General features: G+C 40.5%; 1 long non-coding RNA gene across 2 annotated transcripts; it reads right to left on the bottom strand.

The window, feature by feature from the left end:
- Positions 1–3,012: 3,012 nt before the first annotated feature.
- LOC141577185 (uncharacterized) lies at positions 3,013–11,699 on the bottom strand. Of its 2 annotated transcripts, XR_012505885.1 has the most exons (3): positions 10,337–11,699; positions 8,397–8,964; positions 3,013–3,676 (listed from the first exon to the last, which is right to left on the bottom strand). It is a non-coding gene; the product is annotated as an uncharacterized LOC141577185 (long non-coding RNA). The 2 variants fall into 2 exon arrangements; XR_012505884.1 differs by lacking the exon at positions 10,337–11,699 and having other exon boundaries at positions 8,397–9,974.
- Between the last annotated feature and the right edge of the window lie 16,014 nt (positions 11,700–27,713).

The raw sequence follows: 27,713 nt of genomic DNA on the forward strand, positions 1-27,713 counted from the left end.
TACTAATCTTCAACAAAGGAGGCAAGAATATTCAGTGGAATCAAGAGAGTCTCTTCAGCAAATGGGGTTGTTAAAACTGGACAGCAGCATGTAAAGCAATGAAGCTAGAACACTCCCTTACATCATACAAAAAAATAAACTCAAAATGAATCAAAGACTTAAACATATGACACGATACAATAAACCTCCTAGAGGAAAATATAGGCAAAACATTATCTGACATACATCTCAAAAATATTCTCCTAGAAGAGTCAACCCAAGCAATAGACATAAATGAAAAATAAACAAATGGGACCTAATAAAATTTACAAGCTTCTGCACAGCAAAATAAACCATAAGTAAAACAAAATGACAACCTAGTGAATGGGAAAAAATTTTTGCAAATGAAATTGACAAATGCTTGATCTCCAGAATATATCAGCATCTCACACAATTTAATAAGAATAAAAACAAACAACACAATCCAAAATGGATAGGAGACCCAAATAAGCAATTCTCCAAGGAAGGCATGCAAATGGTCAGTAGGCACATGAAAAAAAGCTCAATATCACAAATTATCAGAGAAATGCAAATCAAAACTAAAATGAGGTATCACCCCAAACAAGTCGGAATGGCCATCATTCAAAAGTTCACAAATGACAAATGCTGGAAAGGCTGTGGATAAAAGGGAACCCTCCTACACTGCTGGAGAGAATGCAGTTTGGTGCAGCCACTGTGGAAAACAGTATGGAGATTCCTAAAAAGATTAGGATTAGACAACATATGACCCAGGGTACCACACGGGCATATATACAGAAGGAACCCTACTTCAAAATGACACTTGCACCCCAATGTTCATAGCAGAACTATTTACAATAGCCAAGACACAGGAAGAGCATAAACGTCCAACAACAGATGACTGGATAAAGCAGATGTGGTATATTTATAAAATGGAAAACTATTCAGACATAAAATCTGACAAAATAATACCAATTGAAGCAACATGGATGTTACTGGAGAATACTGTTCTGAGCGGATTAAGCCAGAAAGAAAAAGAAAAATACAATATGAGATCACTTATATGTGTAAATATATATATATATAACAGAGACAGACTCATAGACATAGAATAAAAACTTCTGATCAAAGGGGAATGGGGGTGGGAAAGGACTGGGATATCAAAATATAGAAAATATACACAAGACTGTACTGTGTAGCACAGGGAAATATATACAAGATTTTGTGTTGGCTAAAAAAGAAGAGAAATGTCAATGAATGTATATATGCACATGCATAAGAGAAAAATGGTGCTCTACACTGGAATTTGAGACAAAATTGTAAAATGATTATGAATCAATAAACAGTTAAAAACAAAAAGAAAATTTAGTGGATGAGATAATAGCATGGCTAAAGACAGGAATTTGCAGACTAGATAATGAAGAGGGACTTAAAAGTGTTTGAGAAGACATGAGAACACAAAACTGTCAGTAAAAAGATGACATACAAATTCAAGTGTAAACCAATGCAAACATTGCTGTTGAAACATGGGAAAAGACAAAGAATGCAAGGTTAGGACATATAGGATTCCCAGATGAAAAAGAAAGATTATAAAAGAATAAGAAAAAAACAAAAAAAGGGCTGGAAATGTATTCGAAAAATATCAGACTGGAATTTGCTGAAAGCCAAGAAACAATCATCTATACGAAATCAGGAAGCAAACAGCTTCCAAAGAAGGCGGAATCCCAATAGACTTACAAGCAGCTGTATTATCATTGAAATCATCAAAGTTCATGTTCAACCCAATGATTTTAAATACACCTAGAGTAAAGCAACTTAGTCACAACAGAACCTCCAGAGGGGTTTCAGCTGATATCCCGACAGAAATATTGAAGGACAGGAAGGAGTGCCAAGAAATAGACCAAATCCTGAATGAGAAAAAGCTGCAAACTAGCGTAGCCTATGCCACAAGACCGCCCTTTAAAATAATGGCAGAAGTAGAGAAATTCACAGACCAGCAAAACTTAAAACAATTCAGCAGTTCTAACCTTATCCTAAATGAAAGATTGAGATTTCTACCCTGAATAGAAAAGAAGCAAGACGAAATCGAAATAAGAAAACCGTCATTGGAAATGTAAGAAGAGCTATGACTTGCAGAGAATAAACAAAAAGAAGGCAAGGAGGACATCAAAACCCTAAAGATGGGATAGGGTAGCAGGAAAACATTGGTGAGTTTCAGCACTATACTAAGTGAATCAGCTTATATGACCCTCTGTTTGAAGCAAATGGAGAGATGCATGGCCTAATGTGTTTGTAAAACAAAGAACAAGCAAACACACAATCAAACAAACAAACACCAAAACAGTACGGTTGGATGATATATATCCAAAGAACCATGATAATTCAAAAGAAAATACTCAAAGGGATGTCAAAGAGCTTTCAGCACGCATCGACACAGTATTGCTGCTTTCATGTACACAACAGACTTGTATTCAGAAAACAGATGCGTGCAATAATATTCAAAAATATTGATTCATAAGAGGAAATCGTGACCTAAACCAAATGCCTATTTTGAATAAAATCGATTCGTATTCCATGATATAGATTTACTAGTCTTCCAATAGGAAGAATGAATGGCCTATTCGACCCTACATAGAGAATAAATGGCATATGCCTTTAACAAAGACAAGTAGCTCTACAAAACTGCACTAAGAACAAAAGAGACAGACAGTAAATTGCACATTGTGATTGGATTAATTTCTAGGAATTTCAGCCCCCATGAATCAAATGGATCCATTTTCTGGGAGTGTGGGTGTTTCAGCCGAAAAGCAACAGACGGATATGTATTCTGGGTGAAAGGCTATTACACAAACATAAGATTCCTATAGTGGGGTCTTTTTGTACTTTTAACTGTGAGAAAAGTTAAAGATGTGTGGAACCATAAAATTAACATGAACACACTTCCCTATTTTGTACTGTGTATAGAGTTCTGAACTAAAGGAAAGAGGGTAGGAAATAAAGGACCATGGGACGCTATTGGAGAGAATCACTTTTATCTTAGGAATCTCTCGTCTGATGCAGCCCCTCCCCCAACACTGGAAAGATGCAGCAAATATTGGGGATGGCAGTTACCGGTTGCATTCCAGATGGAATATTGGTGTGTTCAACCAGGCTTGTTGTGGCTGGTGGATCCAAGTTAACTGGACAGAGCTCTGTGGGTGGATCAGTGTCATGAAGGGACTGCCACCCTCTGTGGAGCTTGGCTTAGGTCTAATTTTCGGAAAGATTTGTAAGTTCGAGATACTGCTGCTTCCCAATGGACTGAGATCACGGGTCAGTTTCAAGAAACTGAAAAGACAGACTGTGGAAGATCTGCCTGTCATCAGCATACTGGTGAGGCTGTGAGGTAATTTCAGACTTGCCCAGTGCTGTAGAAGTCGACTTTATTGAAGACACGAAGAGAAGCTGGCAGAAAACCTGGCTGCACAGATTGAGGAGAGATGCGAACACATTGATGAGAGTTGTTCTGCTACAATGGAGAATACTGGCATGGAGACTTCTTTAGAGAATACCAGGCTTGAAAGACTCACGAGTCATGTTGAGCCTCACTGATACCAGCAGAAACATGTGGAGGGTCAACGTTTACTTGAGGAAGGTACTCAATTCTCTGCTCCAAGAAGTGGTCCAAGATTCCTGACGTCTAAAAGAGAAGAAATGGCAGGGATGATAAAACCGTTCATGTTCTTGGAAGGGTTTGTGAGAATCCACACGTCCCAAGGGGCATTTAAAAATCACACAGACCACAGAGCATGAGGCCCTGGTAAGCTTTCCCCGGGGTTGGGCCTAGATATCAAGAAATTGCTCTTTCCTCCCCTCCACTCAGGCATCCATTTCAAAGGATCAGCACTTGAGCTGCAATGAAGCCAGTAGGAGAAAAGCAAGCCACTCCTATGTACAGTGTTCCTCCAACTTCACACTTTGTGCACAACACTTAAATCCTCAAAGATCAAATACTGTCGGTTATAATAGATAGGAATAGAATAGATAGCTCACACAAAGAAATGATGAACTTAGCCTAGTTTCAGCAAATGCTGGGGTTACATCTAACTTGGTGTGAAGGGAGTGTGGTAAGTGAGGGGAATCTCTGACTGAACTTGATATATATTAGGCCTCAGTTTTTCTAGACAGTATAGGTAACAGTTATAAGTCAGTTAGTGAAGTGAACTGTAAAAGTCGCCATAGACATGTAAGGACACATGATATGTGGACCATCTTTTCACTTCATTGAAGCCCCAGGTGCAGTATATCATGTTGTTGCATAATTTGTTGGGTTAAACTACTTTACCCAACATGATCAACCGATTGTTCCCATGGTTGATAGAAGAGCACCTGGTTCTCAAAAGCAGAGCAAAACTGCAGCAGTTTTCTCATAGCTATAATGCCTCTAGGAGTTTTGGAACCAAGAATACATATAAATATGGTGTTTTAGTTTAATTGGGTTTCCCTAGAGAGAAATGTTTCCCCTTGAAATGACCACATTGGCCAGTATGTGTCATTGGGCGGAAAGTGCCGCACATGCAGAAGGGAAACCCAGGATGGGGGTTATTTCATGGTTCCAATAGTTATTCCATGGTTCCTGTTGGTGTTGTAGGTATCAACAGTAAAGATTTGACCTGTCCCCTTCATCATTTTGGACTGCTACTGTACATTCTATCTGTCTATTTTTCCTTTAGACCTGACAAAATTGTAAAAGAACTTCACAAGTCTGGCTTGTAATTAGATTTAGTATGTTTCAAAATCTAACTTCATTTTCATATAAATCCCAAAATATGTAAATCAATTCTATTAACCTTTTGAAAGACTGCAACTGAGGTATTAACACAATGTCAAAACTGTAGTCTTCGAAAAAACCCTCCCACCATGGCTGTATAGAAAACAGAGATAAGCAAGAATCACATTTCTGTGAGTTATATATGGAATGTGTTGATTTCTTGATGCCCAGTTGGCAGGGTACCAGTGCCAACTATGCTCACTCGTTCCCATGTACACAGCAAGATAAACATCCACTCACAAAGCCCTTGGTTCAGGACACATGCTGAAGAGTGGTCCCTTAGTTCCAAGAGAGAATGAGGCATCAGAAAACCTGGGAGGAGGAGAAGGCAAAGTAGAGAATGGAAATCAGTGCAGTACCTGACGTCTGGTGATGGAGCAGCAAAGGTGAAACTCTGTTTTACTTGGACACACAATCTCAAGCAGAAAGGACACATGGGATTGAAAGCGATGTGCTGAGTGTTAGAAGCATGCCCAGCAAATACTTGGCTGACAGAACTCAAAGAAATCAGCACAAAATATCCCCACAATTGATTCTGATACCAAGATCCGAGCTGCCAAATTTGAGCTAGCATTGGCTGCGGAAAATGAGGTATAGGGCTATCCATAATGTCACACGCTGTGTCTCAGGGATCCGGAGTGTGTTGTGGATTGTGGTTTGCCCTACCAAGAGAGGAAACTGACCTTGGACCCCAATGTGAAAGCAACGACCCTGTGCGCAAAGTTGAGTTTATCGAAATGTCCTATGGCCACATTCACTGCATCTGCAGGCCAAGGGAACAATTTGATATTTTGCCAATAGAGCACAAGTGGGGCTCATTTAGAGAAATAATGCATCTGGTCTGAGGGATCCAGGGGTCCTTGGGGTTGAAATCAGATTGCAAAGTGTTAGGATCAGCTAATTTCCTAGCTTGGACTGGGATTAAGTTTTGGTATGAGGCAGAGGATGCGGGACATCGCTGTGTTTGCCTTCGTGGTCCCAAGCCACAAGGATGAGAGAACAAAGATTAGTTGTCTAGGTCCGCAGCGTGAGAAGATGAAGCATTTCATTCACCATTACCTCCCAAATGCAGATGCTACATTTTGGATAGTACTGAAATTGTATGGCACCGAGGACAACTTGGTGGGGTTGTGGGATAATGGCAGCAGGCCCTGATGCATGACATCCTTAGATATGTTTCCACAGGTTTTTCTGTAGACAGAGAAGCTCTGGGAAGAACTGGTAAAATTGGGACATTCCCACAGAACTAGAAAGGACAAGTGCACTAACAATATTCTGTTTTGAAAACACTCCAAAATGACATACAACGGCCTACAGAGCTGAAAACATTTAGATGCTCCATTTCCACAAGAGGAAGGGTCCTGTGCACTTTCAGAAAAGTGACATAAGCATAATAAAAAGGAGATTATTCTAAATGACGCGCGTATGGTGTGTTCATCACAACAAAGGTATCACCAGTAAATAGAGGTATACCAGACAACACACACAGGAAAACGAAATGGCTTCGATGTCAAGGAAAATTTGTCTTCAGGGAAATATCATGGGATTGGGTACACCAAATAGACTAAAAGCTTCACTTAACCAAGCCTTACAAGTCTGCATTAGATACCTGATAGTACTTGACTAATAGAGATAAAGATATAGTAAAAGAAACAGGAAGTAACAATTTCAGTTCCAAAGAGATTGAAGGCCAAAAATAAAGCTTTCAAACAACTAGATTTTGAAACATTACTAGAGAAATTATTGTAAATGGAAGTGAGAGAAACAATAAAGAACAACAGTGTCTCAGAATCACAAAAGGCAGAATATCAGAAAAGGGGAAGAGAACCTCTAAGATGAGCCAAATAAAATAAGTAAACTCAATGTATAAGATAATAGCAGGTTAAAAGTCAGTCCTGAGCAGTCTAGATAATGCAGAGCGACTCGTGAATGTCTGTGATCAAAGGGGAACAGAAATCCCTCTGTCAGAAGATGACACAGAAAAGCTAGTGTAAACCAATGCAAATATTGCTGTTGAATCCTGGGGTAAGACAAAGCATGAAAGACTAGGATTCATAAGAGTCTCAGAAGGAAAAGCTGGGTATAAAAAAAGAAAAAACCTCAGAAAAGATATTTGGAGAAAAATCTGACTGAAATTTGCTGAAAGCCAAGAAACAATCATCTATATGAAACCAGGAGCAAACAGCATCCAAATTATGTGGAATCCCTATAGACCTACAAGCAGCTGTATTATTCAAATCATCAAATTTCATGATCAACCCAGTGATTTTAAATGCACCTAGAGGAAATCAACTTAGTTACAACAGAAAGACCAGAGGGGTTTCAGCTTATACCTCGACAGAAATATTGCAGGACAGGAAGGAGTGCCAGGACATAGACCAAAACCTGAATGAGGAAAATCTGCATTCTAGGGTAGCCTATGCCACAAGACTGCCATTTCTGATAATGGCAGATCTAGAAAATTTCATAGACCGGGAAAACGTAAAACAATTCAGCAGCTCGAACCTTATCATTAAGCAAAGATTGAGAATTTTACCCTTAATAGAAAAGTAGCAAAATGAAATTGAAATAAGAAAAACATCATTGGAAATGCAAGAAGAGCAAAGAGTTGCAGAGAATAAACAAGAAGAAGGGAAGGAGGACATTAAAACCCTAAAGATGGGAGAGGGAAGTAGGTAAACATAGGTGATTTTCAGCACTATATAAAGTTAATCAGCTTATATGACTCTCTGCTGCAAACGGAGAGATGCATGGCCTAATGTGTTTGCAAAACAAAGAACAAGCAAACAAACAAAAAATCAAACAAACAAACACCAAATAGTATGGTTGGCTGACATATACCCAAAGAAACCATGATAATTCAAAAGAAAATACTCAAACGGGTGTGAAGAAACATTCAGCACGCATCGATACATTATCGCTGCTGGCATGTACTCAAAACACTTGTATTCAGAAAACAGATGCGTGCATTAATATTCAAAAATGTTGATTCATTAGAGCATATCGTGTCCTAAACCACATGCCTATTTTGAATAACATTGTTTCGTATTCCATTATATAGATTTACTAGACTTCCAACAGAATGAATGAATGGCCTATTCAAACCTACGTAAGAATAAATGGCATACGCCTATAACAAAGAAAAGTAGCTATACAAAACTGTACTAAGAACAAAAGAGACAAACATTAAAGTGTACATTAGGATGGGCTTCATTTCTAGGAATTTCAGCCCCCATGAATCAAATGAATCCATGATCTGAGAGTGTGGGTGTTTCAGCCAAAAAGCAAGAGACAGATATGTATTCTGGGTGAATGGCTATTACACAAACTTAAGATTCCTATAGTGGGGTCTTTGTGAACTGTTAACTTTTAGAAAGGTTAAAGACGGGTGAAATAATATACTTACAATGGACGCACTTCCCTCCGTTTGTACTGTGTTTAGAGATCTGAACTAAAGGAAAGAGGGTAGGAAAAACGGGACCATGGGATGCTAATGGAGAGAATCACATTTACCTTAGGAAACTCTCTTCTGATGCAGTCCCTCCCGCAACACTGACAAGATGCAACAACCTTTGGGGATGGCAGTTACCTGTTGGATTCCAGGTGGAATGTCAGTGTGTTCCGCGAGTCTTGGTGTAGCTGTTGGATCCAAGTTAACTGGGCAGAGCTCTGTGGGTGGATCAGTGTCATGGAGGGGCTGCCGCCCTATGTGGAGCTTGGCTTAGGTCTATTTTTCAGGAAGCTGTGTAATTTCGAGATACTGATGCTGCCCAATGACCTGAGATCACGGGTCAGTTTCTAGAAACTGAAACGGCAGACAGTGAAGATCTGCCTGTCATCAGCTTACTGGTGAGGCTCCGAGGGACTTTCAGACTTGCCCAGTCCTGCAGAAGTCGACTTTATGGGAGACACGAAGAAAAGCTGGCAGAAGGATTAGTGCACGGATTGAGGAGAGATGTGAACACATTGATGAGTGTTCTTCTGCTACAATGGAGAATACTGGCATGGAGACTTCTGTAGAGAATACCAGGCTTGAAAGACATTCATGAGACATATTGAGCCTCGCTGATACTGGCAGAAACCTGTGGAGGATCAACGTGCACTTGTGGAAGATACTCAATTCTCTGCTACAAGAACTGGTCCAAGAATCCTGACGTCTAATAGAGAAGAGATGGCAGAGTTGATAAAACGCCTCTTGTTCTTTTAAGAGGTCATGAGAATCCATACATCCCAAGGGGCATTTACAAATCACTCAGACCTCAGAGCATGAATCCCTGGTAAGCCTTTTCCCAGGGTTGGGCCTAGCTATCAAGCACTTGCTCTTCCCTCCCCTACACTCAGGCATCCACTTCAAAGGATCAGCACCTGAGTTGCTTTGAAGCCAGTAGGAGTATAGCAAGCCCCTCCTAGAATCAGTGTTCCTACAACTTTACTCTCTGTGCACAACACTGTACACCTCAATGTTCAAATACTCCCGACTAAAATAGATAGGAATTGAATATTAACTCACACAAAGAAATGATGACCTTCCCCTAGATTCAGCAAATGTTGGGTTACATCTTCTTTTTGGTGAAGTGAGTGTGGTAAGTGAGGGGAATCTTTGACTGAACTTGTATATGTATGTGTCCTCAGTTTTTCAATACAGTTTATGTATTATTATAAGTCAGTTTGTGAACTGAAGTGTAAAATTCGCCATAGACATGTAAGGACACATGATATGTGGACGGTCTTTTCCTTCATTGAAGCCCCTGGTGCAGTATATCACGTGGGTGCAGACATGGTTGTGTTTAATTACTTTACCCAACATGATCGGAAGCTTAAGCATTCTCATCGTTGATAATAGGGGACCTGGTTCTCAATAGCCTATCAAAGCTGCAGCAGTTTTCTCATAGCTATAATGCCTCTAGGTTCTTTTGGATCCAAGCCTATATATAAATATGTGGTTTGGGTCACCTTCTGTCTTCCTACAGAGAAATGTTACCACTTGAAATGACAACATTGGCCAGTGTGAGTCACTGGGAGGAAAGGGCAATACATGCAAATGGGAAACATTTTGTGGGGGTTATTTCATGGGACCAAAATTTATTTCATGCTTCCTGTTTGTGTTGGAGGCATCAAAATTTAACCATTGACCTGTCACCTTCATTATTTTGGACTGCTTTTTTCATTCTATCTGTCTTCTTTTCCCTTAGTGCTGAAAAAATGATACCTTAACTTGACAAGTCTGACTTGTAGGCAGATTTAGTATGTTTCAAAATCTATCTTTATACTCATGTAATTCCCCAAGTATGTAAATCAATTCTACTAAATTTTTGAAAGACCACAATTGAGGTATCAACACATTGTCAAAACTGGAGTCTTCGGACAAACCCTCCCACCATGGCCATATAGCAGAAAGAGATAACAAGAATAACATTTCTGTGAGTTATATATGGAAAGTGTTGATTTATCGATGCCCAGTTGTCAGGGTACCAGTGCAACATACGCTCACTCGCTCCCATCTACACAGCAAGATAAACATCCACTCACCCAGTCCATGGTCCAGGACACTTGCCAAAGAGTGATCTCTTACATCCAAAGACAGAATGAGGCCTCAGAATACATGGAAGTGGGAGAAGTCAAATTAGACAATGGAAATCAGTGCAGGACCTGATCTCTGTTGATGGAGAAGCAAAGGTGAAACCCTGTTTTACTTGGAAGCACACTCTCAAGCGAACAGAATGCATGGGATTGAAAGTGATGTGCTGAGTGCTAGAAGAGTGCACAGCAGATGCTTGGCTGACAGAACTCAAAGAAATCAGCAAAAAACATCGCCACAATTGATTCTGAGACCAAGATCGGTGCTGCCAAATGTGGGTTCACAGTGGCTGCGAACAATGAGGAATAGGGAAATGGATGATGGCACACGCTGAACCTCAGGGATCTGGAGTGTGTTGTGGATTGTGGTTGGCGCTATCCAGAATGGAAACTAACTTGGGACCCCAATGAATATGCTACAATCCTGGTGCATGAGGTTGAGTTTCTCGAAATGTCCCATGGCCACATACACTGCATCTGCAAGCCTAGGGACCAATTTGGTGTTTTGCCAATAGAGCACATGTGGGGCTTAATCAGAGGTATCATGCATATGGTCTGAGTGATCCAGGGGGCCTTGTGGTTGAAATCATTTTCCAAAGGCTTAGGATCTGCTACATTTATAGCCTGGACTGGGATTACGTTTGGTATGAGGCAGATTATGCAGGAAAGCTCTGTGTTTGCCTTCGTGGTCCCTAGCCACAAGGATGAGAGAACAAAGAACACTGGTCTAGGTACACAGCATGAGAAGATGAAGAATTTCCTTCATCATTATCTCCCAAAAGCAGATGCTACATTTTGAATGGCACTGAAAGGTTACGGCACCGAGGACACCTAGCTGGGGCTGCGTGAAAATGGCAGCAGGCCCTGATGCATGACATCCTTAGATATGTTTCCACAGTTTTTTCTGTAGATAGAGAATCTCTGGAAAGAACTCGTTACATTGGGAAATTCCCATGGAAATAGAAAGGACAAGCTCACTGTCACGATGTTGTTTTTGAAACACAAAAAAATGACATTAAAGAGCCTGCAAAGCTCAAAACCTTTACATGCTTCATTTCCACAGGAGGAAGGGTCCTGTGCACTTTCAGATCAGTGACATAAGTGTAGTAAAAATGACGTTATACTAAACGAGAAGAGTATGTTTTGTTCATCACAACAAAGGCATCACCAGGAAATAGAGATATACATGACAACACACACAGGAAAACGACATGGCATCAATGTGTAGGAAAAATTGTCCTCACACAAATATCATGGAATTGCGTACAGAACAGACTAAACTTACACTTAAAAAGCCCTATAATTCTACATTATATATCTGATATTACTTGACCAATAGGGATAAAGTAGTATAGTAAAAGAAACAGGAAGTACCATTTTCAGTTCCAAAGGGATTGAAGGCCCAAAGAAAAGCTTTCAAACAACTAGACCATGAAACACTATCAGAGCAGGTATTGAAAATGGAGGGGAGAGAAACACTGAAGAAGAAGAGTGTCTCAGAATCACAAAAGGCAGATCTCTAGAAAAGGGGAAGAGAACCTCTAAGGACGAGAAAATAAAATCAGAAATCTCAATGGATGAGATATTACCAGGGCTAAATTCTGTCCTAATCAGACTAGATAATGCAGAGGGACTCGTGGATGACTGTGAAAACAGGGGAACTGAAATCCCTCTATCAGAAGATGACATAGAAATGCAAGGCATAACCAATGCATATACTGCTGTTGAATCCTGGGGTAAGACAAAGCATGAAAAAATAAGTTTCATAAGAGTCCCAGAGGGAACAGCATGATATAAAACAAAAGACAGATAAGATATTTGGAGAATAATCAGACTGAAATTTGCTGAAAGCTAAGAAACAATCATCCATACAGAAAAAGGAAGCAAATAGTGTCCAAATTATGTGGAATCCCCATAGACTTACAAGCAGCTGTATTATCATTCTAATCATCAAAGTTCATGATCAACCCAGTGATTTTCATTGCACCTAGAGGAAAGCAACTAAGTCACAGCAGAACCGTAAGAGTGGTTCCAGCTTATATCTCGGCAGAAATTTTGCAGGACATGAACGACTGCCAGGACTTGGACGAAATCCTGAAAGATAAAAATCTGCAATCTAGGGTAGCCTATGCCACAAGACCACCATTTCTAATAACGGCAGAACTAGAGAATTTCACAGACTGGAAAATCTTAAAAGAATTCAGCATTTCGATACTTATCTTAAAGAAATATTGTGAATTCTACTCTGTAGAGGAAAGAAGCAAGAATAAATGGAAATAAGAAAACCATCATTGGAAATGCAAGAAGAGCAATAAGTTGCAGAGAATTAACTAGAAGAAGGCAAGGAGGACATCAATAACCTAAAGATGGGAGAGGGAAGCAGGAAACATAGGGGATATTCAGCAAAATACTAAGTAAATCAACTTATATGACTCTCTGTTTGAAGCAAACAGAGAGATGCATGACCGAATGTGTTTGCAAAGCAAAGAAAAAGCAAACAAACAAATAATCAAACAAACAACAAACACCAAAAGAGTACGGTTGGCTGATATATGTCCACAGGGTCATGATAATTCAAAAGAAAATATGCAAAGTGATGTCAAGGATCATTCAGCACGCATCGACGAAATATCGCTGCTTGCATGAACTCAACACACTTGTATTCAGAAAACAGATGCGTGGATTAATATTCATAAATATTGATTCATAAGAGCACATCGTGACCTAACCCAAATGCATATTTTGAATAAAATTGATTCATAGTCCGTGATACAGCCATACAAGTCTTCCAAAAGGATGAATGAATGGCATATTCAACCCTACGAAGAGAATAAATGGCATACACTTATAACAAAGAAAAGTAGCTCTACAAAACTGTAGTAACAGTAAGAGAGACAGACAGTAAATTGCAGTTTGGGATTGGTTTCATTTCTAGGAATTTCAGCCCCCATGAAACAAATGGATCCATGTCCTGAGATTGTGGGTCTTTCAGCGGAAAATCAACAGACAGATATGTATTATGGGTGAATGGATATTACACAAACATATTTTTCCTATAGTGGGCCTTTTTGTACTGTTTACTGTTAGAAAGTTTAAAGACGGGTGAAACCATAAACTTATCATGGACAAACTTCCCTTCATTTGTATTGTGTTTAGAGTTCTGAACTAAAGGAAACAGGGTAGGAAATAAAGGACAATGGGACGCTAATGTAGAGAATCACATTTACTTTAGGAACCTCTCATCTGATGCAGCCCCTCCAACAACACTGTTAAGATGCAGCAACCATTGTGGATGGCAGTTACCGGTTTGAATCCAGGTGGAATTGTTGTGTGTTCCACGAGGCTTGTTGAGGCTGGTGGATCCAAGGTAACTGGGCAGAGCTCTGTGGGTGAATCAGTGTCATGGAGGGGCTGCTGCCCTCTGTGGAGCTTGGCTTAGGTGTATTCTTCAGGAAGATGTGTTATTTCGATATACTGATGCTGCCCAATGGCCTGAGATCACGGGTCATTTCCTAGAAACTAAAAGGCAGGCAGTGGAAGATCTGCTTGTCATCAGCTTACTGGTGAGGCTCTGATGTACTTTCAGACTTACCCAGTCCTGTAGAAGTCGACTTTATGGGAGACACGAAGAGAAGCTGGCAGAAAGGCTGGCTGCACGGATTGAGGAGAGATGTGAACACATTGATGAGAGTTGTTCTGCTACAATTGAGTATACTCTCATGGAGACTACTTTAGAGAATACCAGGTTCGAAAGTCATTCATAAGACATATTGAGACTCGCTGATACTAGCATAAAACTGTGGAGAGTCAACGTGTATTTGAGGAATGTACTAAATTCTCTGCTCTAAGAAGTGGCCCAAGGCTCCTGACGTCTAAAAGAGAAGAGATGGCAAAGATGATAAAACTGTTCATGTTCCTGGAAGAGGTCATGAGAATCCACACATCCCAAGGGGCATTTACAAATCTCAAAGACCACAGAGCATGAAGCCCTGATAAACGTTTTCCCAAGTTTGGGCTTAGCTATCAAGCAATTGCTCTTCCCTCCCCTCCACTCAGGCATCCATTTCAAAGGATCAGACCCTGAGCTGCAATGCAGCCAGAAGGAGAATAGCAAGCCCCTCCTAGAACCAGAGTTCCTCCAACTTCACACTCTGTGCACAACACTGAACTCCTCAAAGGTCAAATACTCTCTAACAAAATATATAGGGTTTCAATATATAGCTCACACAAAGAAATGATTATCTACCCCTTGATTTAGCAAGTGCTGGGGTTACGTCTTATTTGGGTGAAGAGAGTTTGGTAAGCGAGGGGATTACTTGACTGAACTTGAATACGTATTTCTCCTCAGCTTTTCAAGACAGTATAGGTAAGTATTATAAGTCAGTTAGTGAACAGAAGTGTAAAAGTCGCCATATACATATAAGGACAGAAGTTATGTGGACCGTCTTTTCCCTTCGTTCAAGTCCCGGGTGCAGTATATCAGGGGGTGCCCACTTAGTTGGCTTAAATTGCTTTACCCAACACGGTCAGATGATTTACCTTTCTCATCGTTGATAAAAGAGAACCTGTTTCTCAATAGTCTAGCAAAGCTGCAGCAGTTTTCTCATAGCTATAATGCCTCTAGGTGTTTTGGAACCAAACCTATATTTAAATAAGTGGTTTGGGTTGCCTTGTGTTTTCCTAGAGAGAAATGTTACCCATTGAAATGACAACATTGGCCAGTATGAGTCACTGGGAGAAAGGGCACCACATGCAAAATGGAAACACTGGGTTGGGGTTATTTCATGGTTCTAATATTTATTTCATGGTTCCTGTTTGTATTGCAGACATCAACAGTAAACAGTTGACATGAAACCTTCATCATTTTGGACTGCTATTTTACATTCTATCTGTCTATGTTTCTCTTAGAGCTGACAAAATGTTACCTGAATTTGACAAGTCTGGCTTGTAGGTAGATTTAGTATGTTTCAAAAACTAACTTCATTTTCATATAAATCCCCAATTTGTACATCAATTCTATTAACATTTTGAAAGACCGCAACTGAGGTATCAACACAATGTCAAAACTGGATTCTTTGGAGAATCCCTCCCACCATGGCTTTATAGAAAAAGAGATAAACAAGAATCACATTTCTGTGTGTTATATATGGAAAGTGTTGATTTATTCATAGCCAATTGGCAGAGTACCTGTGCAAACAACGCCCACTCGCTCCCATGTACACAGCAAGATAAACATCCACTCACACACCCCGTGGTCCAGTACACTTAACAAAGAGTGGTCTCTTACTTCCAAAGACAGAATGAGGCCTCAGAAAAACTGGAAAGTGAAAAAGGCTTTGTAGAGAATGGAAATCAGTGCAGGACCTGACCTTTGCTGATGGAGCAGCAAAGGTGAAACCCTGTTTTAGTTGGACGCACACTCTCAAGCAGACAGGATGCATGGGATTGAAAGAGATGCGCTGAGTGTTAGTAGAGTGCACAGCAGATGCTTGGCTGACAGAACTCAAAGAAATCAGCACAAAATATCCCCACAATTGATTCTGAGACCAACATCAGTGCTGCCAAATTTGGGCTCGGTTTGGCTACGAACAATGAGGGATAGGGCTATGGGTGATGGCACACGCTGAGTATCAGGGAACTGGAGTGTCTTGTGGATTGTGGTTGGCCTTATCCAGAGAGGAAACAGACCTGGGACCTCAATGAAAAAGCAACAAACCAGGTGCATGAGGTTGAGTTTCTCGAAAGGTCCCATGGCCACATCCACTGCATCTGCAGGCCCAGGGTCCAATTTGGAATTTTGCCAATAGAGCATGTGTGGTGTCTAACTAGAGACATCAAGCATCAGGTCTGAGGGATCCAGGGGGCCTTGGTGTAGAAATCAGTTTCCAAAGCCTCAGGATCTGCTACACTGATAGACTGGACTGGGATTACGGTTTGTTATGAGGCAAAGGATGCGGGACAGCACTGTGGTTGCCTTCATGGTCCAAAGCCACAAGGATGAGAGAACAAAGAACAGTGGTCTAGGTTCACAACGTGAGAAGATGAAGCATTTCATTCACCATTATCTACCAAATGTTAATGCTACATTTTGAATGGTACTGACAGTGTACTTCAGGGAGGATATCTAGCTGGGGCACTGTGATAATGACTGCAGGTCCTGATGCATGACATCTTTAGATATGTTTCCACAGGTTTTTCTGTAGACAGAGAAGCTCTGGAACGAACTCATAACATTGGTACATTCCCATAGAAATAGAAAGGACAAGCTCACAGTCATGATGCTGTTTTTGAAACACTCCAAAATGACATTCAACAGCTTGCAGAGCTGAAAAGCCTTACATGCTTCATTTCCACAAGAGAAACAGTCCTGTGAACTTTCAGTACAGTGACATAAGTGTAGTAAATTGAGGTTATACGAAACGAAAAGGGTATGCTGTGTTCATCACAGCAAAGGCATCACCAGCATTTAGATATATACAAGACAACACACATAGGAAAATGACATGGCATCAATGTGTAGGAAAAATTGTCCTCACACAAATATCATGGAACTTTGTACACACAAGAGACTTAAACTTTCACTTAAAAAGCCCTACAAGTCTACATTAGATACTTGAAATTAACTGACCAGTAGAGATAAAGAAGTATAGTAAAAGAAACAGGAAGTAACATTTTTAGTTCCAAAGAGGTTGAAGGCTCAAAAAAAAGCTTTCAAACAACTAGACTGTGAAACACTATCAGACATTTATTTAAAATGGAGGTGATAGAAACACTGAAGAACAACAGTGTCTCAGAATCACAAAAGTCAGAATTCCAGAAAAGGGGAAGAGACCCTCTAAAGACGAGCAAAATAAAATCAGCAAACTCAATGGATGAGATAATAGCAGGGCTAAAGTCAGTCCTAAGCAGACTAGATAATGCAGAGGGACTCGTGAATGACTGTGAACACAGGGGAACTGAAATCCCTCGATCAGAAAATGACATAGAAATGCAAAGGAAAACCAACGCAAACATTGCTGTTGAATCCTGGGTTAAGACAAAGCATGAAAGAATAGGATTCATAAAAGTTCCAGAGTTAAAAGCAAGAAAAGGTTATTCAGTCTGAAAAGATATTTGGAAAAAAATCAGACAGAAAATTGCTGAAAATGAAGAAGCAATCATCTATACAAAAAAAGTAAGCAAACAGCATCCAAATTATGTGGAATCCCAATAGACCTACAAGCAGCTGTATTATCATTCAAATCAACAAAGTTCATGATCAACACAGTGATTACCAATGCACCTAGAAGGAAGCAACTAAGTCACAACAGAACCTCCAGAGGGGTTTCCGCTTATATCTCGGGAGAAATATTGCAGGATAAGAAGGAGTGCCAGGACTTAGATGAAATCGTGAATGAGAAACAGCTGCAATCTAGGGTAGCTTATGCAACAAGACCGCCATTTCTAATAACGGCAGAGCTAGAGAATTTCAGATACCTGGAAACTTTAAAGAATTCGGCAGTTTGAAACTTTTCCTAAAAGAAAGATTCAGAATACTACCCTGAATAGAAAAGAAGCTAGACGAAATGGAAATAAGAAAACCATCATTGGAAATGCAAGAAGAGCCATGAGTTGCAGACAATTAACAAGAAGAAGGCAAGGAGGACATCAAAACCCTAAAGATGGGAGAGGGAAGCAGGAAAACATAGGGGATTTTCAGCCCTATAATAAGTGAATCATCTTATATGACTCTCTGTTTAAAGCAAACAGAGAGATGCAAGGCAGAATGTGTTTGCAAATCTAAGAACAAGCAATCAAACAAACAAACAAACACCAAAAGAGTATGGTTGGCTGATAATATCCACAGGAACCGTGATAATTCAAAAGATAATATGCAAAGTGATATCAAGGGTCATTCAGCACGCATCGACCCAGTATCAGTGCTTGCATGTACTCAACATACCTGTATTCAGAAAACAGATGCGTGCATTAATATTCATAAATATTGATTCATAAGAGCACATAGTGACCTAACCCAAATGCCTATATTGAATATAATGGATTCATACTCCGTGATATATTCTTAAAAGTCTTCCAAGATGAAGATTGAATGGCATATTCCACACTACGAAGAGATTAAATGGCATACGTCTATAACAAAGAAAATCAGCTCTACAAAACTGTTCTAAGAGTAAGACAGACAGACAGTGAAGTGTACTTTGGGAATGTTTTCATTTCTTGGATATTCAGCCCCCATGAAATAAATGGATCCATGTTCTGAGACTGTGGGTCTTTCAGCAGAAAATCAACAGACAGATATATATTATGGGTGAATGGATATTACACAAACATATGTTTCCTTTAGTAGGTCTTTTTGTACTGTTAACTGTTAGAAAGTTTTAAGATGGATGAAACCATAAACTTATCATGGACACACTTCCCTCCATTTGTACTGTGTTTAGAGAACTGAACTAAAGGAAAGAGGGTAGGAAAAAAAGGATCATGGGACGCTAATGGAGAGAATCACTTTTACCTTAAGTACCTGTCATCTGATGCAGCCCCTTCACCAACACTGCAAAAATGCAGCAACAATTGAGGATGACAGTTACTGGTTAGATTCCAGGTGGAATGTTGGTTTGTTCTATGAGGCTTGTTATGAGCTGGTGGATCCAAGGTAACTTGGCAGAGCTCGGTGGGTGGATCAGTGTCATGGTGGGGTTGCCACACTCTGTGGAGCTTGGCTTAAGTCTATTGTTTAGGAAGCATTGTAAGTTCGAGATACTGTTGCTGCCCAGTGGCCTGAGATCATGGGTCAGTTTCTAGAAATTGAAAAGTCAGACAGTGGAAGATCTGCCTGTCATCAGCTTACTGATGAGGCTCTGAGGTACTTTTAGACATGCCCAGTCCTGTAGAAGTCGACTTTATGGGAGACACGAAGAGAAGCTGGCAGAAAATTTGGCTGCACGGATTGAAGAGAGATGCGAACACATTGATGATGGTTGTTCTCCTACAATTGAGAATACTGGCATGGAGACTTCTGCAGAGAATCCAAGGCAAGAAAGACAATCACGAGATATATTGAGCCTCGCTGATAATGGCAGAAACCTGTGGAACACCTACGTGCACTTGAGGAAGGTACTCAATTCTCTGCTCCAAGAACGGGTCCAAGATTCCTGACGTCTAAAAGAGAAGAGAAGGCAGAGATGGTAAAATCGCTCATGTTGGTGGAATAAGTCGTGAGAATCCACATGTCCGAAGGGGAATTTACAAACCATTCAGACCACAATGCACCAAGCCCAGGTAAGCCTTTTCCCAGGGTTGGGCCTAGCTATGAAGCACTTTCTCTTCCCTCCCCTCCACTCAGGCATCCATTTCAAAGGATCACCACATGAGCTGCAATGAAGCCAGTAGGAGAAGAGCAAGCCCCTCCCAGAATCAGAGTTCCTCCATATTCACACTCTGTGCACAACAGTGAACTCCTCAAAGGTCAAATACTCTCGAATAAAATAGGTAGGAATTGAATAATTAGCTCACAGGAAGGAATGATGACCTTCCCCTACATTCAGCAAATGCTTGGGTTATGTCTTCTTTGGGGTGATGGAGTGTGGTAAGTGAGGGGAATCTTTGACTGAACTTGAAATGTATTAGGCCTCAGATTTTCAAGACCGTATAGGTAAATATTATAAGTCATTTAGTGAACTGAACTGTAAAATTCGCCATAGACATTAAAGGACACACGTTATGTGAACGGTTTTTTCCCATCAGTCAAGCACTATATCATGGGGGTGCAGACTTGGTTTTGATAATTGCTTTACCCAACATGATCGGACAATTAAGCATTCTCACCACTGATAGAAGAACACCTAGCTCCCAATAGCCTAGCAAAGCTGCAACAGTTTTCTCATAGCTATAATGCCTCTAGGTTCTTTTGGAACCAAGCATGCATGTATATATTTTGTTTGGTTTGTCTTGTGTTTTACTAGAGAGGAATGTTACCCCTTGAAATGCCAACTTTGGGCAGTATGTGTCATTGGGAGGAAAGGGCACCACATGCAACACGGAAACCCAGGTTTGGGGTTATATCATTTTTTCAATAGTTATTTCATGTTTCCTCCTAGTGTTGGAGGTATCAACAGTAAAGAGTTGACATGTCCCCTTAATCATTTTGGACTGCTATTTTACATTCTATCTGTATATTTTTTCCTTAGGGATGACAAAATTTTACAAGAATTTCACAAGTCTGGCTTCAAGGTAGATTTTGTATGTTTCAAAAACTAACTTCATTTTCACATAAATCCCAAAATATGTAAATCAATTCTATTAACCTTTGAAAGACTGCCACTGAGTTATCAACACAATGTCAAAATTGGAGTCTTCGGACATACCCTCCCACCATGTCTGCATAGAAAAAAGAGCTAAACAAGGATCACATTTATGTGAGTTATCTCTGGAAAATTTTGATTTATCGATGCCCAGTTGGCAGGGTACCAGTGCAAACTACGCTCGTTCGCTCCCATGTACACAGCAAGGTAAACATCCACTCACAAAGCCCTTGGCTCAGGACACAAGCCTAAGCTTGGTCTCTTACTTCCAAAGACAGATTGAGGCCTCAGAAAACCTGGAAGGAGGAGAAGGCAAAGTAGAGAATGGAAATCAGTGCAGGACCTGACCTCTGGTAATGGAGCAGCAAAGGTGAAATTCTGTTTTCCTTGGATGCACACTCTCAAGTGGACAGGATACATGGGATGGAAAGTGATGTGCTGAGTGTTAGAAGAGTGCACAGCAGATGCTTAGCTGACAGAACTCAAATAAATCAGCACAAAATATTCCCAGAATTGATTCTGAGACCAAGACCTGAGCTGCCAAATTTGAGCTGGCAGAGGCTGCAGAAAATGAGGGATAGGGCTATGGATGATGGCACACGCTGAGTCTCAGGGATCTGGAGTGCGTTGTGGATTTTGTTGGGTCCTATCAAGAGAGCAAACCGACCTGTGACACCAATGAGAATGCAACCAGACTGGGGCACGAGGTTTAGTTTATCAAAATGTCCCATGGCCACATCCACTGCAGCTGCAGTACCAGGGACCAATTTGGCATATTGCCAATAGAGCACGTGTAGGGCTCAATCAGAGATATCATGCATCTGGTCTGAGTGATCCAGGGGGTCTGGGGTTTGAAATAAGTATCAAAAGCTTTAAGATCTGCTACATTCATAGCCTGCACTGGGATTATTGTTTGGTTTGAGGCAGAGGAGGTGAAACAGCCCTGACGTTGCCTTCATGGTCCCTTGCCACAAGGATGAGAGAACAAAGAAGACTGATCAAAGCCTACAGCATGAGAAGATGAAGCATTTCCTTCCTAATTATCTCCCAAATGCAGATGCTACATTTTAGAAGTCACTGACATGGTACGGCACTGAGGACACATAGGTGGGGCTGTGGGATCATTACAGCAGACCCTGATGCATGACATCCTTAGATATCTTTCCAATGTGTTTCTGTAGACAGAGAAGCTCTGGGAAGAACTAGTAATATTGGGACATTCCCATGGCAATATAAAGCATAAGCGCACTGTCGTTATGCTGTTTTGGAAACACTCCAAAATGACATAGAGCAGCCTGCAAAGCTGAAAACCTTTAGAAGCCTCGTTTCCACAAGAGGAAGTGACCCGTATACTTTCAGAACTGTGATTTAAGCGTAATAAAACTGAGGTTATACTGATGGAAAAAAATAAGTGGTGTTCAAAACATCAAAGGCAACACCAGCAATTAGAGATATACCAGACAACACACACAGCAAAAGGACATGGCATCAAAGTCTATAAAAAATTGTTCTTACAGAATTATCATGGTTTTGTGTACAGAGAAGTGTCTAAACATTTCACTTAATAAAGCCCAATAAGTCTACATTTGATACCTGAGAGTACCTGTCCAATAGAGATAAAGAAGTAGAGTAAAAGAAACAGGAAGTACAATTTTCAGTTTCAAAGAGATTGAAGGCCCAAAAAATAAGCTTTCAGAGAACTAGACTGCAAAACGCCACCAGAGTAGGTGTTGGAAACTGAGGTGAGGAAAACACTGAAGAAAAACAGTGTCTCAGAATCACAAAAGGCAAAATACCAGAAAAGGGGAAGAGAAACTCTCAAAACTAGCCAAATAATATCAGAAAACTCAATTGATGATATAGAACCAGGGCTAAACTCAGTCCTAAACAGACTAGATACTGCATAGGGACTCCTGAATGACTGTGAAGACAGGGAAACTGAAATCCCTCAATCAGAGAATGACAAAGAGATGCAAGTAAAAACAAATGCAAACATTGCTGGTGAATCCCGTGGTAAGCCAAACATGAAAGAGTAGGATTCATGAGAGTCCCAGATGTAAAAACAAGTGTTAAAAAAAAAAAGTCTCAAAACTTATTTGTAGAAAAATTAGACAGAACCTTGCTGAAAGCCAAGAAACAATCATCTATAAGATTCACGTTTTAAAAAGCATCCAAAGGAGGTGGAATCCCAATACACCTACAAGCAGCTGTATAATTCAAATCAACAAAGTTCATGATCAACCCACTGATTTAAAATGCACCTAGAGGAAAGCAACTTAATCACAACAGAAATTCCAGATGGGTTTCAGCTGATATCTGGACAGAAATATTGCAGGACAGGAAGGAGTGCCAGGACTTAGACCAAATCCTGAATGAGTAAAAACTGCAATCTAGGGTAGCCTATGGCACAAGACTACCATTTCTAATAACTGCAGAGCTAGAGAATTTCACAGACCAGCAAAACTTAAAAGACTACAGCAGTTCAAAACTTATATTAAAATAAGGAATGAGAATTCTAAACAGAAGAGAAAAGTAGCAAGATGAATTGGATATAAGAATATCATTATTGGAAATGCAATTAGAGCAATGAATTTCAAAGAATAAACAAGAAGAAGGCAAGGAGGACATCAAAATCCTAAAGATGGGAGAGAGAAGCAGGAAAACATAGGTGATTTTCAGCACTATACTAAGTTAATCAGCATATATGACTCTATTTGAAGCAAACGGAGAAATGCATGGCCTAATGAGTTTGCAAAACAAAGAACAAGCAAACAAACAATCAAACAAGGAAACAAACATCAAAAGAGTACGGTTGGCAGACATTTATCCAAAGGAACCATGATAAATCAAATCAAAATACTCAAAGTAATGTCAAGGATCATTCATTACGCATCGAACAAGTGTTGTGGCATGAATGTACTCAAAAGACTTGTATTCAGAAAACAGATGCGTGCATTAATATTCATAAATTTTGATTCATAATAGCACATTGTGACCTAACCCAAATCTCTATTTTGATTAAAATGGATTCCTAGTCCGTGGTATAGATTTAGAAGTCTTTCAACATGATGAATGAATGGCATATACTACCCTACATACAGAAGAAATGGCATAAGCATAAAACAAAGGAAAATAGCTCTGCAGAACTGTACTAAGAGCAAAAGAGTCAGACAGTAAAGTGCACATTGGGATTGTTTCATTGCTAGGAATTTCAGCCCCCATGAAAAAAATGGATACATGTTCTGAGAGTGTGGGAGTTTCAGCAGAAAAGCAACAGATGAATATGTATTCTGGGTGAATGGATATTACAAAAACATAAGATTCCTTTAGTGGGTCTTTTTGTACTGTTAACAGTTAGAAAGTTTAAAGACGTGTGAAACCATAAACTACAAATGGACACACTTCCATCCATTTGTACTGTGTATAGGGATGACAACAAAAGGAACGAAGGAAGAAAAAAGGACCATGGGATGCTACTGGAGAGATTCACATTTACCTTAGGAACCTCTCGTCTGATGCAGCCCCTCCCAAACACTGACAAGTTGCAGCAACCATTGGGGATGGCAGGTACCTGTTCGAATCCAGGTGGAATGTTGGTGTGTACCGTGCAGCTTGTTGTGGCTGGTGGGCCCAAGGTAACTGGGCAGAATTCTGTGGGTGGATCAGAGTGATGTAGGGGCTGCCGCCCTCTGTGGAGGTTGTCTTAGGTCTTTAGTTCGGGAAGCTGGGTAAGTTCGAGATACTGCTGCTGCCCAAAGGCCTGAGTTCATGGGTCAGTTTCCAGAAACTGAAAGGGCTGACAGTGGAACATCTGCCAGTCATCAGCATACTGGTTAGGTTCCAAGGAACTTTCAGACATGCCCAGTCCTGTAGAATTCGACTTTATGGGAGACACCAAGAGAAGCATGCAGAAAAGCTGGCTGCAAGGATTGAGGAGAGATGTGAACACATTGATGAGAGTTGTTCTGCTACAATGAAGGACACAGGCATGGATACTTCTGTAGAGAATACCAGGCTCAAAAGACATTCATGAGACATACTGAGCCTCGTTGATACTGGCAGAACTTATGGAGGATCAACATGCACTTGAGGAAGTTACTTAGTTCTCTGCTCCAGGAATGGATAAAAGATTCCTGACGTCTAAAGAGAAGAGATGGCAGAGATGATAAAATCGCTCATGTTGGTGGAATAATTTGTGAGAATCCCCATGTCCCAAGGGGCATTTACAAACCATTCAGACCAAAATGCACCAAGCCCAGGTAAGAATTTTCCCAGGTATGGGCCTAGTTATCAAGCAGTTGCTCTACCCTCCCCTCCACTCAGTAATCCATTTTAAAGGATCAGCACCTGAGCTGAAATGAACCCGTATGAGAAGAGCAAGCCCCTCCTAGAATCAGAGTTCCTACAACTTCACACTCTGTGAACAACAGTGAAATTCTCAAAGGTCAACTACTCTCGTCTAAAATAGCTAGGATTTGAATATTTAGCTAACTCAAAGAAATGATGACCTTCCCCTAGATTCAGCAAATGCTCTGGTTATGTCTTTTTGGGGTGAAGGGAGTGTGGTAAGTGAGGGGAATCTTTGACTGAACTTGAATAGGTATTATGCCTCAGTTTTTCCAGACAGTATAGGTAAATATTATGTCAGTTAGTGAACTGAACTGTAAAAGTCGCCAAGGACATTAAAGGACAAAATTTATGTGTACCGTCTTTTCCCTTCAGCCAAGCTTCGGGTGCACTATATCATGGGATGCAGACAATGTTATGTTAAATTGCATTACCCAACATGATCAGACGATTAATCTTTGTCATCACTGATAGAAGAACAACTGGTTCTCAATAGCCTGGCATAGCTACAGCAGGAATCTCATAGATATAATGCCTCTAGGTGCTTTTGAAATGAAGCCCAAATGTACATATTTTGTTTGGTTTTTCTTGTGTTTTCCTCTAGAAGAATGATACCCCTTGAAATGAAAACATTGCCCAGTATGTGCCATTGGGAAGAAAGGGCACCACATGCACAAAGGAATCCCAGGTTGGGGGTTATTTCTTGGTTCAATAGTTATTTCATTATTTCTGTCAGTGTTGGAGGATTCAACATTAAAGGGATGACATGCCCCTTCAATATTTTGGACTGCTATTTTACATTCTATCTGTCTATTTTTTCCTTAGAGCTGACAAAATGTAACAAAAATTGACAAGTCTGGTTTCTAGGCAGATTTAGTATGTTTTGAAAACTAACTTCATATTCGTATAAATTCCAAACATGTAAATCAATTCTTCTAACCTTTTTAAAGACTGCAACTGAGTTATCAACACAATGTCAAAACTGGTGTATTTGAACAAACCCTTCCACCATGGCTGTATAGAAAATAGAGCTAAGTAAATATCATATTTCTGTGAATTATATCTGGAAAGTGTTGATCTATCACTGCCCAGTTGGCAGAGAACAAGTGTAACATGTGCTCACTCGCTCCTATGTACACAGCAATGTAAACATCCACTCAACACACCCTTGGCAAAGGACACTTGCAGAAGAGTGGTCTGTTAATTCCAAAGACAGGATGAGGCCTCAGAAACCTGGAAGGAGGAGAAGGCAGTGTAGAGAATGGAAACCACTACAGGATCTGACCTCCGGTAAAGGAGCAGCAAAGGTGAAACTCTGCTTTACTTGGATGCACACTCTCTAGCAGACAGCACACATGGGATTGAGGGTGATGCGTGGAGTGTTAGAAGAGTGCACAGCAGATGCTTGGCTGACAGGACTCAAAGAAATCAGCACAAAATATCCCACAATTGATTCTGAGACCAAGACCCGAGCTGCCAAATTTGAGCTAGCAGAGGCAGCAGAAAATGAGGGATAAGGCTACGGATGATGTCACACGCTGAGTCTCAGGGATCTGGATTGCGTTGTGGGTTGTGGTGGGTCCTATCAAGAGAGCAAACTGACCTGTGACCCCAGTGAGAAAGCAACCACACTAGCGTGCGAGTTTGAGTTTATCGATATGTCCCATGGCGACATCCACTGCATCTGCAGGACGAGGGACCAATTTGGAATTTGCCAAGAGAGCACATGTGGGGCTCAATCAGAGATACTGTGCATCAGGCCAGAGGGATCCAGGGGGCCTCGTGTTTGAAATCAGAATTAAAAGCATTAGGATCTGCTACATTCATAACCTGGAGTGGGATTACGGTTTGGTTTGAGGCAGAGGATGCAGAACAGCTCAGTTCTTCCCTTCGTGCACACATGACACAAAGATGAGAGAACAAGGAAGAGTGGTCAAAGTCCACAGGGTGAGAAGATGAAGAATTTCATTGAGCATTTTCCCAAATGCAGATGCTACATTTTCGATGGCACTGAAATGTTACTGCACCGAGAACACATACGTCAGTCTGTGGGATCATTTCAGCAGGCCATGTTGTATGACATCCATAGATATGTTTCCACTGTTGTTTCTGTAGACAGAGAAGATCTGGGAAGAACTGGTAATATTGGGACATTCCCATGGCAATAGAAAGCACAAGCTCACTGTCAGTTTCCTGTTTTGGAAACACTCCAAAATGACATACAGCAAAATGCAGAGCTGAAAATCTTTAGAAGCTTCATTTCCACAAGAGGAAGTATCCTGTGCACTACCAGAATTCTGAGATAAGCGTAATAAAACTGAGGATATAATAATCGAAATATTATAGTGTGTTCATCACAAGAAAGGAAACACCAGCAATTAGAGATATACCAGACAACACACACAGGAACAGGACTTGGCATCAATGTCTAGGAAAAATTGTCCTCACAGAAATATCATGGAATTGTGTACACACAAGAGTCTATAATATTCACTTAACAAAGCCCTATAAGTCTAAAATAGATACCTGATAGTACTTGAAAAGTAGAGATAAAGAAGCATAGGAAAAGAAACAGGAAGTACCATTTTCAGTTCCAAAGTGATTGAAGGCCCAAAAAATAAGCTTCCAAACAACTAGAATGCAAAATGCTACCAGAGCAAGTATTGAAAGCGGAGGTGAGG

The sequence above is a fragment of the Camelus bactrianus genome, chromosome 3 (genome assembly GCF_048773025.1).
Source record: "Camelus bactrianus isolate YW-2024 breed Bactrian camel chromosome 3, ASM4877302v1, whole genome shotgun sequence".
NCBI classification, from domain to species: domain Eukaryota; kingdom Metazoa; phylum Chordata; class Mammalia; order Artiodactyla; family Camelidae; genus Camelus; species Camelus bactrianus.